The sequence below is a fragment of the Lepidothrix coronata genome, unplaced genomic scaffold (assembly GCF_001604755.1).
Source record: "Lepidothrix coronata isolate B3197 unplaced genomic scaffold, Lepidothrix_coronata-1.0 Scaffold118, whole genome shotgun sequence".
In the NCBI taxonomy this organism is placed as follows: Eukaryota; Metazoa; Chordata; class Aves; order Passeriformes; family Pipridae; genus Lepidothrix; species Lepidothrix coronata.
Window position 1 is genome coordinate 2,510,574 of NW_016690298.1, and position 15,904 is coordinate 2,526,477.

A 15,904-nucleotide genomic window follows, 5' to 3' on the forward strand; every position below is an offset into this window, starting at 1 on the left:
TATTAAATTGGGCAGTGTCTTTTGGCACTGCCAAAAAAAAAGTAACTTCCAGTGGCTGGAAATGTGTCTGAAAAAACGCTTCTAGGACATAACTTCCACCAAGGACTACCACCTTCTGAAGTAAAAAATGCAGAGGGAAGTGACAGTGACACATCACCTCACCCAGATCCATCCTCAGGGCAGAACCAGGTTTACCCAAACACTACTGAGAGATGTTAGTCTACTTTGGGCCGTGACAGCTTTTTCCTGATGTCTCACTTAAATCCTCCTTGTCTGCTTTTAAGCCAATACCTTCTTATATCTGCAGTGGACATGAATTTATTTATTTATGACTCACTCTGCCACTATCTTCAGTGCATATGAAATGTGCTATTCTAATTCCTCTCTTTTTCAATCATTAGACTTGAATCACTTAATTTCTTTTAGTCTTTCCAAATTAAGTCAGACTTTCTAGATATCCACTGACCCTTTTCGTTCTGCTGGTAATTAATTTTAGTTAGTTAGATTACATCTTTCTCAAAGAACAGTTTCCAAACCTGGATGCAGCACTGCAGCAGGGCAGAGAAGGAACATTTCACACTTATGTCCTGCAGCAATCCTGTATTAACAGGTGCATTAGCACACAGTCTGATGTTTGCTTTTTGTGTTTCAACACAACAAGACCCCAGGGTTCCACAGAGCTCTTTAAAATGTTGAGAACCAGGAGTAAATACGGTATTTTGTTTTATTAAACTGCATAAGTATTTTTTCACTGTATTTTGGTTCTTTTTGTAATGCTTAGTGAATAAAAGAGGTGCATACCCTTTTAGGTCATAGTGCTCATATACCTGTAGGAGCCTGTGAGACAGAGACAACTTAATGTCTGGTTCAAGCCTATTCTTATCTCTAGACCCAGCAGTACTTCAAGCACTGTCAACAAAGAACTTTGTAGTAGAATTTTGTGTGTGTGCACACAAAATATATGTATGTGTGTGTAAAACGCAAAGGAGGAGTTCAATACTATATGAAATAAGATCAGTATAGATTAATAACTATCAAAATAATAACAAGATAGAATACTTGAAAATATTATTCTGAGTTGGAAATGGACATTACCTTGTAAAGTACTTTGAACTTTCTTTTATGTGACCCTTTACACACTCAACCCAAGCCACCATTTTCCCATCTGCAAGCTTGAAGGCCAGTAACATCCCCACGAAAGGCTGCTGTGCAACAATACAAGTGCATGGGAACACTTTAATGTTTGTAAAAGACATGCACCTATACAAATATGAACATATGGAAATGTATAAATGTATATGAAATTTTGCTACATGCTGCAATGTTTTCACACATACTATTTTTTCCACTAATATTTAGACATCGTAGACCAGCAACTGGGTTGACTAGGAAAACATATGAGTACGAGAGTTACCATATAGAGTTACCATATAGAAGGTAATAGCCATTTTTCTGGTTTCAATTTTATAATAGCTAAATATTGATGTCTTGCTAGTATTATCCCAATAACAAACAAGCAACAGTGTTGCTTTGTATCTTACTGTTCTCATAAACCTTGGTTGCAGGATACCACAATTCAGGTCACTGTTAGGGCAGACCTAACAGAAAGATTTTAATGATGTTTATAAAGTTCTGGTGGAATTGGATTCACATATTCCTGGGATAAGAGCTGCCCATGACTGTACAACACTTTGGACCATATTGAGGTGAAAGACAGAATAGAAGTAAGGAAGAGAACAAGGAGAGGAAATATCCACAAAAGCAAAATACATATAATCAAGTTTTGCTGAGACAGGTGGGGAGCCCAATAAAGCCTGTGTTATCTGAACCACAGATGATCTATGAGAGGCTGCTGAAAAAGGGAGGATGAGAGTGACCTTTGGAAAACCCCGGTGAATGCAGTGGCTCAGCAGCAGCTCCTTTTCACCAGATCACCTCAAGAACATTTTTCTACCTTGCCTTTTCTTTTCTTTGAAGTGAGGCACTGTCAGGATTGCTTGTACTTTTTGTTTTCAGCTGTCACCCAGTCCTGCTGCAGTCAGAATTGAATGTATCAGCCCTGTCATGAAGGTGCAGCAACTAAAATAACTGCAAATAGGAAAGGCTTTGAGTGCTGAGGCAAACAGCTCTGGCTGGATGGGCTCTCTTGAGAAACAGCATTCAACTACAACCAGAAAGAATTAGGAAGCTACTGAGTAGGATGGGATATTTTCTCAGGAAAATGTGTCTTCCTTGTTTGGCTTGGTTTGTGGCAGCTGTGGTTGAATGGGTGGACAGATGGATAGATGGATAGATGGATAGACAGTGCTGTGCTCTCCTTTCCTTAGTCCAGCCCTTTGACCTGGCTCAGTCAGCACCACAGTGAAGAAATGGCTGGAATGGCCACATCGTCAGCATACCCCACTGGGAGGGCTTCCCCTGAGCCATAGCTCAAGAAATTGCTACAGTCCTGTTTTAGGTCTCCTGGAATATGTACCTCCAAGTCTAGGCTGTAGGAGTAGAAGGAAAGCTGTTCCCTGCAATCCTGTTCATTCCACCATCTCTCTGGGGAAGCCCCTACAAAAGGAGCTCCCTTGGGTTAAGATGTCATGAGTAATTTACAATGGAGAATTCTGTGTGCCGAAACCTCTTGGTACCAAACTTTGGCATATTGCTATCCCAAGGAAATGTTTAAATGCAGAAGTCAAACCTGCTGGCCAGACTTTCAGGGGAGATGGCTGCAATAGCTGAAGAGGCTTCTCCACCTTAAGTGTCCTCACTACTTTAGGATTGACTGACTTTTTTCTTTTTTGTCTTCGACATTTCAGGAGTCTGAAAGCTCAGTAGAAACCTTGCAACTGCCCTTTCTCTTTGGAAACTCCCACAGGGCCAAATACTAGCCCCAGCCATGCTTGGTAGGAGGGTAAAGTGCAGAGAGAAGGACATGCCCCTCCTGTTTTCCCTATCAATCTGGGTTTCTGTATCAATCTTTTACAGTGTTCCATTTATTGACAGCAAAGCTCAGTGAGGTGTTTATTAAGACTTTTTGTGGGGAATAGCAAACTTTTATTGAATGTCACTGCTGAAGGTGAGGAAATGGGAGCAGGTGGCAAAACAGCCCCCTCAATATATTTATTGCATGACTTGGCTGAGAAGGAGCATCCTCAGCTTTACAACTCTTGGAGGAGCAGCAGCAGCTGCAGCTGGCCTGCAGATGTTGGCCTCTCAGAGGGACTCACTGGCCACCTGCTCCAAGTGCTTTTGCCAGGAGTTGGCTTGAAACAGAGGTGATGATGGCTCCGATGGGATGGAGGCTTTCTCCTGATGGACACTTGACCAAATCCAGCTCAGCAGAGAGTGTTTAGAAATTATTCATGCCACTCTCCTGTCAGATGGGTGCAAAATTGTGAGAAACACTGCAGATGTCAATAGTTACCCAGGGGTAACTACAGAGCGGGGAAGCAAGCAGGGATTCATCTACCAGTCCACTTTTTCCTTTGGAGCAACAGTGCTCAGGTAGGTTTGTGTGAAGGAGACTGCTCTCCTTCTATTGCTTCACTGTCATTCCTTTAGAGCTTAAAAAGTGCTGTACATTATACAGATAAGTTGTGAGGAGCTGTAAACAGAGACGAGATATGCTTTGCTGCAACAGCTTTTTATTCTTAAGATTTTTGGGGATGCAACTGTCCTTTGCTGCTTGGTAGGCCAGGATACAACACAGGAGTTGTTCTGGTTGCCTCACCTTAATGTAATTTAAAAGACACAAAAATATTTAATAAACCATATGTGTAAGTGTGTGCCTGAAACAGCAATAAAAGGAAAGTTTTCCAGGACCCATTTGGTGAAATCAGGGCACTTGAGTTGTATTTGACAGATTATAAACCTATTACACATTTACTATTTTCCTCCTGGAATGAGCCGAGCTCTGTGAACCTCATGCTGTGCAGAGTATCCCATTATGAACTGTGTGAAACCAGCAAAACAAAACCATCTTCAATCCTTTTTTTTTTCAATACCTTTGTGATTCTTGTTAGCCATGAAATGCCTTGCATTTCCTGCATACTGTGGCAATAAATACAAAATGAAGTGAAAGAGGATGCTGATTATTAAACTATACTCCTTAATAGATTTGATACCATCTAATGTCTAAGTCGTGCTGCATTGCTGAGACATGAACAGCACTTCTTGATACAGCAGAGCCCTTTAAATTGAGGTTCTGATGAACAAAAAGTCCCTCTATGGTAATACCTATTCAGTGTTTGACAGCATAATGCCCTATTATAATGGTAGGACACACATCTTCCTTCCCTCTATGGAACTGTGATTACCATCCTGGACTCAACTGAAATGGGCTTCAATAATTTGGACATCTCTTGCTCCCGCTGTGTTTTTCTGCTTTTAAATTGGAGTAATTTGTTGCAAATCTCTTCTATTCTTGCTGTCAGAATCCTCACATTGGAAGAGTGGCTAATTGACAATAGAGCTGATCTAAAAAATAATAATAGAAATGGTCATTTAGGAAGCTAGCAAATGTTTACTTTTTTGGTTTAGTAACAAAATTTTAGCCATGTTAGAAAAAGAGAAGGTTGTAATTGTTAAACATTTTTCTGAAATAAATCTGCAGGAGTGTGGGTAATGAGATGAATAATTGCCTTTAGAAATAAAACAGGTAGTGCCTTAGCACTCCTAAAACTCAGATGGGGAAGGACTGCCAGGACTGTGTGCTGCTTGCCTGAACTATTAACTCCAGGGGGGGCTCATGAGATTCAGGAAGCTTTTATGCAAGGGACAAAGATGGGATAGTGGGATGGTCCACTCCTTGTAAGCCCTGGAGGTCTTCTCGTTGTCTCTCCCACCCCATGGCAGAGGAGGAGCTGCTCCAGGAGCCTAGCATGAGATGCAGCATCTGGGCTAGTGACCCTGCACAGTGCTAACCCAGCCATTTTATCTGGTTCTGCTCACTTCCATCTTCCCCAAGCAAACAGCTGGGTGGCTTCTGACATGATGCTTCTGAGGGTGCTCCTAAGCTCTTGCCCCACTACTTTCTCCCCCTTCTTCATGGTACACTCTTGCTTCCTTGCTGCGTCTGCCCTTCCCATCCTCCTTTACTGTACCTGCTTGTGTCACGGCTGTTTTCCTTGGGGCAATGGATTGCTGAGGTGACTTTTGCTACAACAGCATGTTCTGGCTCAGCTTTGTGTTAGCAGGGGACCATGGACAGTCTGACAGTCTGCCTCTCTGCTGCCACTGGCTCTGGGATCTCTCTGGGTTGTACTCCATGCTGTGGCACAAACTGGACTTCAAGATAAAAACAGAAAGTCTTGAGGTTCTGGTTATAAAATTTGTGTGATCACCAGATCCTTCATTTTTATTTGCTCACCTCCCTCTCTTCCACTGACATTTTTATGGCCATTTATATACTTTCTGGAGGGGGAAAAGCCCCCTCAATAATATATTTTTCCTATACTTTTTTATTAGGCCAATATTGAATTAAGGTGTATTTATTTTTATTAACAGTTAGTTTTATTGTTCTTTTCCAGAACACGAGAGGCACCAGTAAGTAAGGCTGTACATAAGCCCATGACTGTATGTGCAAGTGTCGCTGCTGCACAGAGCTCCCTTTCTTGCTTTCCTCTGTGCTATGTGTCACCTTCACACCACTGCCACCAGCTCTCAATCACTCCCTCTGACGGAGGTCAAAGAATACTTGCAAAGTCTTAAGTCTTTCTGGTGACAGTCCAAGGGGCTGCTGGAGCACTTGCAACAGGCTTCCTCTCACTTTCTCAGCCCTCACAATGAAAGTTCCTTTTCCTGACCTTGACAAACTTAATATTTCTTTAGTCATCTGTTAGCAATGGTGTCAGCTAACAAATTGTTGCGACATGGTTAGACTGACTTTATGTGGGCTTATTTTTTCATAGACTTTCAGTATAACAAAATCTAAATGTAATTTGCTATGTGATTCCCTCACCTTTACCATATTTTCAGTGGGAGTATACTGGAATGGCTCCTAAATTTAGCACCCTCACTGTTACTGGCTTCTGAATCACAGCAAAGGATTTCATGGTAATATACCAGATTAGCAGTTTAAATGCTTGGTGACATACTTATCTAAAAACCTTGGGTAACTCATTTAGCTATTCTTTGCTTCCACTCGTCACTCATAAAATGGACATCATGCTCTTCCTTCTTCTTGAATAATCCACAAAGCTTTTCTGATTGTTCCCTATCTACATGCTATGCAATTTCTATATAATTTGTGGGTTCTTTGGGACTGGGAGTACGTGGGGTCTCCCGTACAGTATCTTTGTATAAATAAAATGGCAAACTCTCTCCCTTAATCTCTGGGCAACACTCATGATTTATCCTTTCGATGATGAAAGATAATATGAACATTTAAAAAAGAATATTTTCTAAAAATCTGACTGTATTTGGCACCACGACAATTTCCCTCTGCAGCTGTGAAGTCCCACTAAGAATGGAGAATTTAAAGTCCATGTCTGTGTGAGACATCCCACCCCATCTCCATGTTAGTTAGGTACTGGTCCAACCAAGTAGCCTGCTTATGGCAACCAGCTGAGTGTCTTTGCATTTTTCTGGAAAAGTGACCTCCAGCATTTTCAAAGACAGCAGGTGTGATACTTCCTCCCCAACATTAGGCATCATGGCTGTGTCGTACATAACCTTCTCCAGTACACCTAAGATTTAACTTCCCCTTACAATCTACGTGGCAGCTGGATCTGACCATAAAGGTTGTCTCAGGGCTACATTAAGATGACCCAATAGTCACACAATGCAGGATATTCTGAGTACACCTGCATGTCACTTTTCTCCAGCCATCTCCATCTGCATGAATCCCATCCACAGTCCTTCTGAGAGGTGCACTGTCCCACCATCAAATATTTTTTTCTCAGTAATTTGGGTGGTGCTTGCCTTGGCATGAAGACAGACATTCATTCCTTTCATCTGGGCAGGAAATCTATATTCTGTATTATTCTTGTGTTAATAATACAGAGGGCTAAATCAAAGGTGAATTGATTTCCTGAAGCTGAACAGACTTTTGGCGTTAGCACAGATACAGCCACAGTCAAAGAGCACACCTTTCAATTTAGTTCTTCTACTGTCAATGTAAATAAAATTGCTCATGAAGCAAATTGCAGCCAGTTATTGTCTGCACTCAGAACCATTATGTTCTTTGGAAATGATCATTTATGTTAGACGCTGGATTATGTTTTTATGAAAGTGTGTAAGGCAAATGCAAAGCACAATTTACCTTGAAGGTCAACTGAATATTACAACTGTCACTTACAGGTCATTATTGTGCAGCTAAAATGATCCCAGGGAAAAGACTGATATCTGTGAAATGACACAAAACTAGATATTCTTGATTAGCTGATAGAAACCAAGAGAAAATCCAGAGGACCATGGTGGGCTACAGGTGAAGTTTCTGTATAATTGTCTGGTTTGTGTGGGCAACACATGGGTACAGAAAAATATCCCTGTAAGGACATGCCTGTAAGGAGAGGGAGAGATCTTCCTTTGGTGCCTCGTGTCAAGAGAAGGACTTAACTCCAATGTATGTACCATTAAAAGTGGGAATTTGGGAGACAGCATGAAAGTAACCCTGGGCAGAGAGGTAGCCTTGCTGACAGAGCAAGGAGGACCCATCTGAATATTTCTGTGCATGTTTTTGTGAGCAAAGTTACTGTCATCTAAGGAAAATGATTAGCCACCCATATTGAGGCATAGCCTACTCTCCCTCCAGGGAGAAGAACGAGTTACAGCCAACTACAGCAAAAAGGGTACTGTGAAATACTATCATTCTGCTCAGGTACAGTCCTTGTACTGGTGCTTGTGGCTGCATAGAAGTCCAGTCACCAAAGTTCTCTTTTGCTTTGAGTACACAGAGCAGCATGAACTGGATTACTGTGCCTCCAAGTTTCTTTTGGATATAGCCTGAGGTCAGCTGGGATTCAGGCTGCCAGACCATTTTATGTGTCTTGGTAATGGGGTGTCCTTGCAGTGTGAGTGTCCTTGCAGGAAAGGCCCTGAGTTGCACAGCCTGAATGATCTCAATCACATAACATTGCTGCAGACACAGAGGGGAGATTTGGACTTTTGTCAGGCAAGTACCACAGAGGAAAACAGAGTTTCTGCATGTAGCAGTGAAGTCGTCCTTGGAGCACACCCAGAGGTGCCAGGTTCCTCTTAGCTGATCAGCTGGGTTAGCTAAACTTAACCCTCACTATCCCTTTCATGTGGCTGGCCAGCAAGGAAAGTAGAGCAGAGCCTCACACTCTTGGGGTGACTTCCCAGGCAGCTGATTTTGGAATGAGGAAACTGTCAAAAGAGAGGATCTGCTATCAAGAGTAACTGACCATAGATTAGCGTGCAGACAGGGAGTTCTGCTGAGAGCTGTCTCTCAGTGTGGGCACAGGGGCCAATCCCCTGGCACAACTGGTTGTGCAGTCAGCACTCACTGGGTGTGTATCCTCTGCTATGACAGGCCAGGCTCCAGCAGATTAGCAGCATTTATTGGAGATGCACAATGGCATTCTCTTCAGCAAAAATGTCTCTTTTAGAAGTGCTTTGCTACTTTGGAGAAAAAGAAAAACTCCCACAGACTTCCCTCTATTGTCATTGGCTGGTTACAGACTGCCTTGTACAATCCTACATTCAGCTGCTTTATGCCTTTACAGAGAGCAAAGAAAGTCCTGAAAGCCCTGAAATGGTGACTACAATCCTGGTGTAGGCACCCCCAGAAAATGGGAAATGGGGGACCTGGCTATCAGAAGTAATGATGTGGAAGACGCATCCTTCAGCCTTTTCTAGACTGATTGGATGAGATACTGTAATCATTTACAGTACAAATCTGATGTTTGATGGAAATAGCACAGGCATGACCTGGCAGTATTGGTGGTCCCATGCTAGTGGTTCATGGGAGAGAAAAGGAACTATTAGTACAGCTTTGATGTATAAAGCCATCTTCTTTTACTTCCAAGCTTACAGCAGGAGGTAGGATGGGAATTGCTTTTAAACACTGCTGTATACCAAAATAATAAAAAAAACCTGAGTACATTATGAGTGAATGTCCTTCTTGATGGTGCTGTCCCTAATGAAGCACAGTTCTCCCACCTCTGTCAAAAGTTTCCTTTTTCTGTGTGTTAACATCAGACAATCAATCTTATCCCATCAGCTTCAGCAGTATGCAACTCTTCCAGCTAGCTGGGGAAAGGCTTCTGTTTTTTTTTTATTTCCTCTTTAATTAAGCTCTGTGACATGCTGCTTTACTTGTGAGGCTTGAAGATGTATGCATGTTGCTTCAAACAAACCATTGGAGAGAAGAGCATTAAAGATAGCCCTCTCTAACAGTAAGAGGTCCAGAGCCACAGGTAAACTAAAGCATAGGCAACAGGATCAGCAACAAAAGGAGGTAATGATATGCAATTACTGGATTTGCAAATTTTCTGCTAGGTTTGGGGCATCTAAACATACTATGCCAGGCTGCCAAAAGGTTCAAAATGATTTTTCACAACTGCAAAGCAAGAGGGAACCTAGAGGCAGCACACATGGTATGGCAGGTTCTTTGAATAGTATGAATGGCTCCATCAAGCAAGTAAAAGACAGGAAAAGCTAAATGTTTTCTGTCCAGTTTTGCTACTGTCTGCTTTATTATTCCATTGTTCCTATACTGTAGTCAGAGGCGATTTTAAGCAGTTGTAAATAGGTAAAGGTTAGACTGTTCAAGTACACATTCATCAGGCACCTGCCTGATGATAATCTAAGTCTCTATATATGTGAGCTGGTCCCTAACCACTGTCTTCATTGCTCAAAGTCATTGCCCAGACCATTACCTTGCTCTTATTATTCAAGGGACTCTGTGCCCTATTACTGCCATCTTATGCCTGTCTGTTTAATAAAGGTGGTTGGTTGCCCTTTCTCAAACAGCTCATGTTATCCTTGAAATGCTTCTCCTTTCCATGCTCTGTTGTGCTGTCCAGGCATTGCTTAGGCATTCAGCTGCTGACTATACAAGATGTTTTTCCATGCATCTAGGCCATCATTAGAAACACTGGTAGACACAACTACCCACTGAGACTTCACAGTATTATCTGTTTTAAGACCCTGAGACATTGTTGGTGGTGTAGATAAGGCTATATAATAATAAATTGAAGGAGAGGTTAAATATGAGATGCAATGTTTTTGGCCTTCCTGACCACATGCTCTGGGTCATTTATTGATTCTCCTGTGGCAGTGCTTAGAGACTCTCATGGCATGTAAGATCCTGTACATCAGCAAAGAAAGACAGATACCATTACAGAGAAATTGTCATCTAAATAGGCAAGCAAATACACTTACAAGTGTCTGAGCTCAAGGCTTGTGTCCTTGGTCGTTTCCCACTTAGGTTATTTCTATACATAATATATCTGGGCTGGAGACTGTGCTTTCCTCAGAAGGATGTGTGGGGTCTTCTACCTAACTGCCTATTTTCATCCCACTAGGAACTCAATGTCCCAGAGACTTTTATCCTTCCCTAAATTTGCTTGAAACTGGTGAAAAAAATTGAAACAATCTGCTGTGGAAGGGCTGAGTAGTGTGGAATGACTACATTGATACCATTTCATTAGAAGACTAGGCTAAATGATATGGAATAAATTACTATTTTAATCCTTGTTTTTCTGGTGAGGAATGTAAGTAAAGAGCAGTGCAGTAAAGTAGTTTGAACAGTTTGAAACATAAAAATCAGCTTGCCCTGAGAATTCTCCTGTTACTAGGCTGTTTATGAAAATTTTTTCGCACAAGAAAGTATCTGGTGGCTTCAGATTAGATTATACATACCTGTTAGGAATAAAGCAGAAGGGGATTCTGATAAAAAGACCAAAGGCATAACCCATAAATCAAGAAGTGAAACAAAAATGGAACCTGCTGCTGATGGAATTTCCATTGATTTATTTGAACAGCCCCAGTATGAATAATAACTTAATCTGTCTCAAGACTCTCTCCCCACAGCACACTGATTTACAGCAGCCATCCATCTCTTTTCATAATTAGCAGGCTCTGACAGTATTTATTCTTCTCTGCCCACCTTCATTAGCATTAAAATTTAGACTTTCTCCCTGCTCTGGAGCAGCCAGCATTCTTGCTGCCTGGTGCACTGGGATTACTCAACAGCTTGATTTGTGGAGTTGTTCTCTTATATCCCACCTCCTTTGTGCTGGCAGGTAAAGTCTGCTGCTTACAGGAGGAAACTTTTCTAGGAATTCAGCAGAAATCCACATAGCCATGGTATTGAGTGGCAAAAAAAAAGAAATGGAGCTGTAATGCTTAAAGTCCAGGCATGGAGTGACCAAGTCTCTCCCCCCTCAGTTGCTCAACAGAAACAAAGGGAACCAGGCTGGCCAAATGATCAGTTAAGAGAGTAAATCAGGCTTCTTTGTTATAGGTGATTTTCTTCAATGTCAGGCTCATTTCCAGTGTAAGCTTTAGGGAATCCATGTTGTCTAATACACTGCAGAAGCAGATTAAAAATTATTTGAAGCATAAAAAGCAATAATGATGCACCTTTAAAATTGGAAATATTTCTTAAATAGTGTACTCTAAGATCAAAAGGTGATTTTCTGTATCAACATAATTACATTGATGATATGGCATTATATCACTGAATAATTTGATTCCAGAGTTGATTTGGTAGAGAGAAAGCAAGACTGCCTGTCCACAATGCTATATGGCCCTCAAGTTTCATAACTAACCTGATTATACACATATTCTTATTAATATGGTAAATCAAAAGATGGTATTAGGCATTTAATTGACATGTAATAATGACGTGAAATTAATTAAATAATTATTGGCATCTGTGTTTATGCAACTATTTTTGGTGATTAACGGAAATATAAGTTACTTATGGAAACGTGAAATAATCTCTGAACAAGGTTATTAGAGACACAAATGGAACCTCATGTTTGAACCAGTTATTTTGGGGTTCAGAGCTAGCTTTTCTGTCTATGGAGTGTCACAGTTGAGCATAGGCCTTACAGTAGATGGAAAAACCGAATTTCAGTTGCTCAAATTATTCTAGGTGAAATATTTTGCTCATTCTTCTCTCCCTTGTAAGCACTGTTGGAAGGTGACAGGGTGACCAAAGGAGGTGTCCTGGAGGATATGCACTAAGCCCATTCAGAAGTGCAAACTGTGGTCTCCTTTTCTATAAGTCAGAATGACCAAAGTCAAATACATCATTTATTGCAAATTCTTCTTTCTGCTTGAATGACTGTGTCCATTTTCTGGATATGGAGACAGAATAGAGGTGAAAATAAAGTGCCTGTCTCGCCCTGTGAGCACACAGCTGACATGATGATGAAATTTCACTTTCCGTTCCCTGATTGTCCACCTTAATCACAGGCCCAAACATTCCAGCTTCATTGAGAAACTGATTGCTCATGAATGTCACCCAGCCCCTGAGTCTCCTACAGAATGTCTCATCACACCTGCTTGTTTAGATAAACAAATATTGCTGAGAGCAGCAAAATAAAAGAAACCTTATTTGCACAGCTTTGTGACTTGTGACTGCACTTGCTGGTGACTAGGAAAGGACATGTTCATCCTGCTGAGTTTTTGTTTGTGAAGATACCCATAGGTTCTTCATCTCTTTTGGTGGTGCAGTTTTTCATGAAACATGTAAGGTGAGCGTTTGAGAGCTCTGCTCCTCTGTCAAATTTGGCTGAAGTCAAATGATGCTTTCAAAATGTATTGCTGGGGGAAGACCCCAAGTCTTGGCCTTCAGACTGATAGCAGGAGTCCATAAACCCTGTTTTCCTAGATGAAATAGGTTAAAATGATCCCTTACAAGCAAACCAAAGAGTATCAAAACATCAAGACTTATTTTGTTTGTTCCGTCTCAGGTCATTATACCACAGCTTTTTAGTTATCTTTATTATTAAAAACTAAATCATGCTCGTCTAAGAAGGGCACCTCCACAGCAGTTTGTCAGCAAGTTATTTACAGATCTGTGTGTGTCTGCTGATTTTGCTAGTCCTTCAGCATAAGAATGATTTCCAGTACCACTGGTCTTTAATTTTGTATCTGAGCTTCTATCTTAAACATTACTTAGATCCCTAACCTCATTATTCTACCACACTTCTATCTTTAGTTGTGTTTACCAGGAGAATTGGAATAGAAGATTAACCCCCTTGTTAATTTTTGGTTGAAGCAAGAGATCTTCGCTATTTGGCACAAAGTCTTGATAAGGCAACCCAGAGAAAGCTATTAAGGAGTGGTTTATAACAATGGTCAGTGTCCTTTATAGTGCCACCTCTGAAAAAACTCTTCATTGAATTGCCCTGTCAGGCAGCAATAACCACTTCCACTGATTTGTGGCATAACCAAGAGAAAGAATGAGTACTTCCTCACCTTTGGTGTGTGTGAAGGGAGTTTCAAAATGAATGTGACACATCTATGTGTTTTTGCCCAGCAGGAATTACAGAAAAGGTGCATATGTGAAGAAAGGCCCCTCCTTGAAGATTGCTTTTTGCAAACATGGTGCTTAGAACAGCAGACAAATAGGATGGGGACTGAGGGAGGATGGACCTTTGCAGTGGCACATAGACATGATGAAAGGAGAAGTGATAAATGCTGGATGCAAGGGACCCAATGCAACAACTGCACACTGAAGGACCCACAGTCACCCACTCTTCAGAAAGTGTTGGCAACATCTAGGTCTAAATAAACAGCATGTTTGCCTTACCTTTGAATTCTCTGACTTTTTTTTTTTTTTTTGCAACATCAGTAATAAAGGCAGACGGTTTTTTATAGAACCCTTCAAAAAATGAGTCAGAGTCTGAAGATTTCAATGTGCAGAACAAAACCATATGCTTCTCTTTAGCAGGCATGAAGAGGATGCTCTAGTCTGGTCTCCTGGGAAATTTTTTTTTTTTTGTATTCCTTTGTGTCAGGCACACCAGCAGGAGGAATAAAAAGAAAAGGCGATTCAGGTGCAGAATTATGAATTCAGTTGTGAGGGGCCCTTTAGGTAGTCCACATCCAAATCTTCATTTGTGTGAGTGCACAACATCCACCATCCACTTTTGGTGCAATGTTAATATATTCCTGTAGCTGAACTACACCAGGTATGACTACAGCATTATGTGTGTAGCAGGCAGGCATGGAAGATGCTGAAGAAAGCTGCTGGAGATAAAATCACTTCCAAAAAAGTCCACCTCTGTGCTCATACTCATGTGAACACTTGTTCAGCATTACAGCTGTCCTTCCAAAAATTTCCAGAGGAAAGGGGCCACATAGCCTTATTTTAGAGGGGTGCAAATTTCTGAATTGGTAGCCAGACAAGAAGTAGCACTGCCTTCTGCCTCCCAAAACACACATCATGAGACATTTCAATTCTAACAAGATTTAAAACCAAATCTGCCAGAAAAAAAATTAATTAAAAAAGTTTTTATTATTCTGAAAGATATTTCAATGTTTGATCTTATTTTCTTTGGACTTACTTTGAGGATTTTTACTAAAAGAAATTTGGAAAAGCCAGTTTGCTTTGAAGTAAACATAGAAACTCAATGTGCAAAAAAACCCCACTGAAATACTTTGGTATTTTGTAAATTGCAAACAATGATAAGGCAAAAAATTACAAACTCTCAAATTTTTTCAGTCAACACAATGTGCATTTTTTCCATCAAAAACCATGTTCCCCTGCTGTCTCCCTGCAGTGAAGAAGCTGTATTACTAGCCTTTCCTGACCTCTCCATAAAAACTGCTTGATTAATGGAAAGGGAAGATGAGGCAAAAGCCTTCCCTACAGATAACAGTTGTCTTCTGACAGTGACAGCATCCCTTCTTTTCTTTAGGCACAGAGACCTTTTACACTTTGGGGGAAAAGGAAATAGATTCATTTCAAAGAACTGCATTTAGGCTCATTTAGAGTTTAACAGCCAGTACTGTATTAATGGCTGTCATTTTCTTCCTGTGCTCATACCTGCTGACACGGGCTTACAGCATTCTCACGTTCATCAAAGTTGTTCATCTATCCCAGCCTGCTCCAAAATACACCCCAGAGTCTAGAGTGAAACTAAGCGATTCTTTAACTGCTGCTTGTCCCCGTGCAGTCAGGGATCTGTCATAAATGCAGTCTTACAAATCTGAAATTTAAAAAGTTATGTAGTAAAGGACACTTTTGCTAGAAACAGGCTTGCTTCCAGCTGAGAACAGGCTCATGGGAGCTTGAAGAATTCTGTGCATGTCAGAAGGTTCTGTCATTTCTTAATTATGTGAGGTCCAAACGTAGCTGCTACACTGATGAGTACAGTTTTCCTAAATTACCAGCACTATCCCCTACTTAGCCATGTCTTACCAGCAAGTAACTTCTTAAGCATTTTGAAATGAGAGGCCTAGAAAATTGTGAGAGTGTTGACAGAAATAATGACAATGAACAGTCAGGAGAGCAGAGTATCCTGGATTAACATTCAAGACAGCAACTGCAAATTTGAAAAAGGTAGCAAAGATATTTCTAGATTTCTTGCTCAGTCTGAAGTACCAAGAGTACTGAAAGATAGAAGCTTGTGCTGAGTAAATGTATGACAGAGCCTCAAGCCTGTGAATGAAGAAAATATTCATCACACCTCTGAAATCTTGTTTGATAGTTTCAAATTGTTTTTTCAACTCTGCCCAAAGTATTTTTTAAGCAGACTTATTTTCCTTTGCAAGTGAAGATCACGGCAAAGAATGAATGAAGAGAAATGTAGTTTGTGTGAAAGACAGATAGAAAAGATTTCCAGTGAGGAATGTCAGAGGAAAATGCAGAAAATAATACTCTTCTTCACTGCAAATGATTCAATGTAAAGCATTTGAAACTCTCCAGCTGCATACTGCAGGAGGATGGAAGAGTCCTTGGAGAAAGTATTACTACGTATCCTCTTCT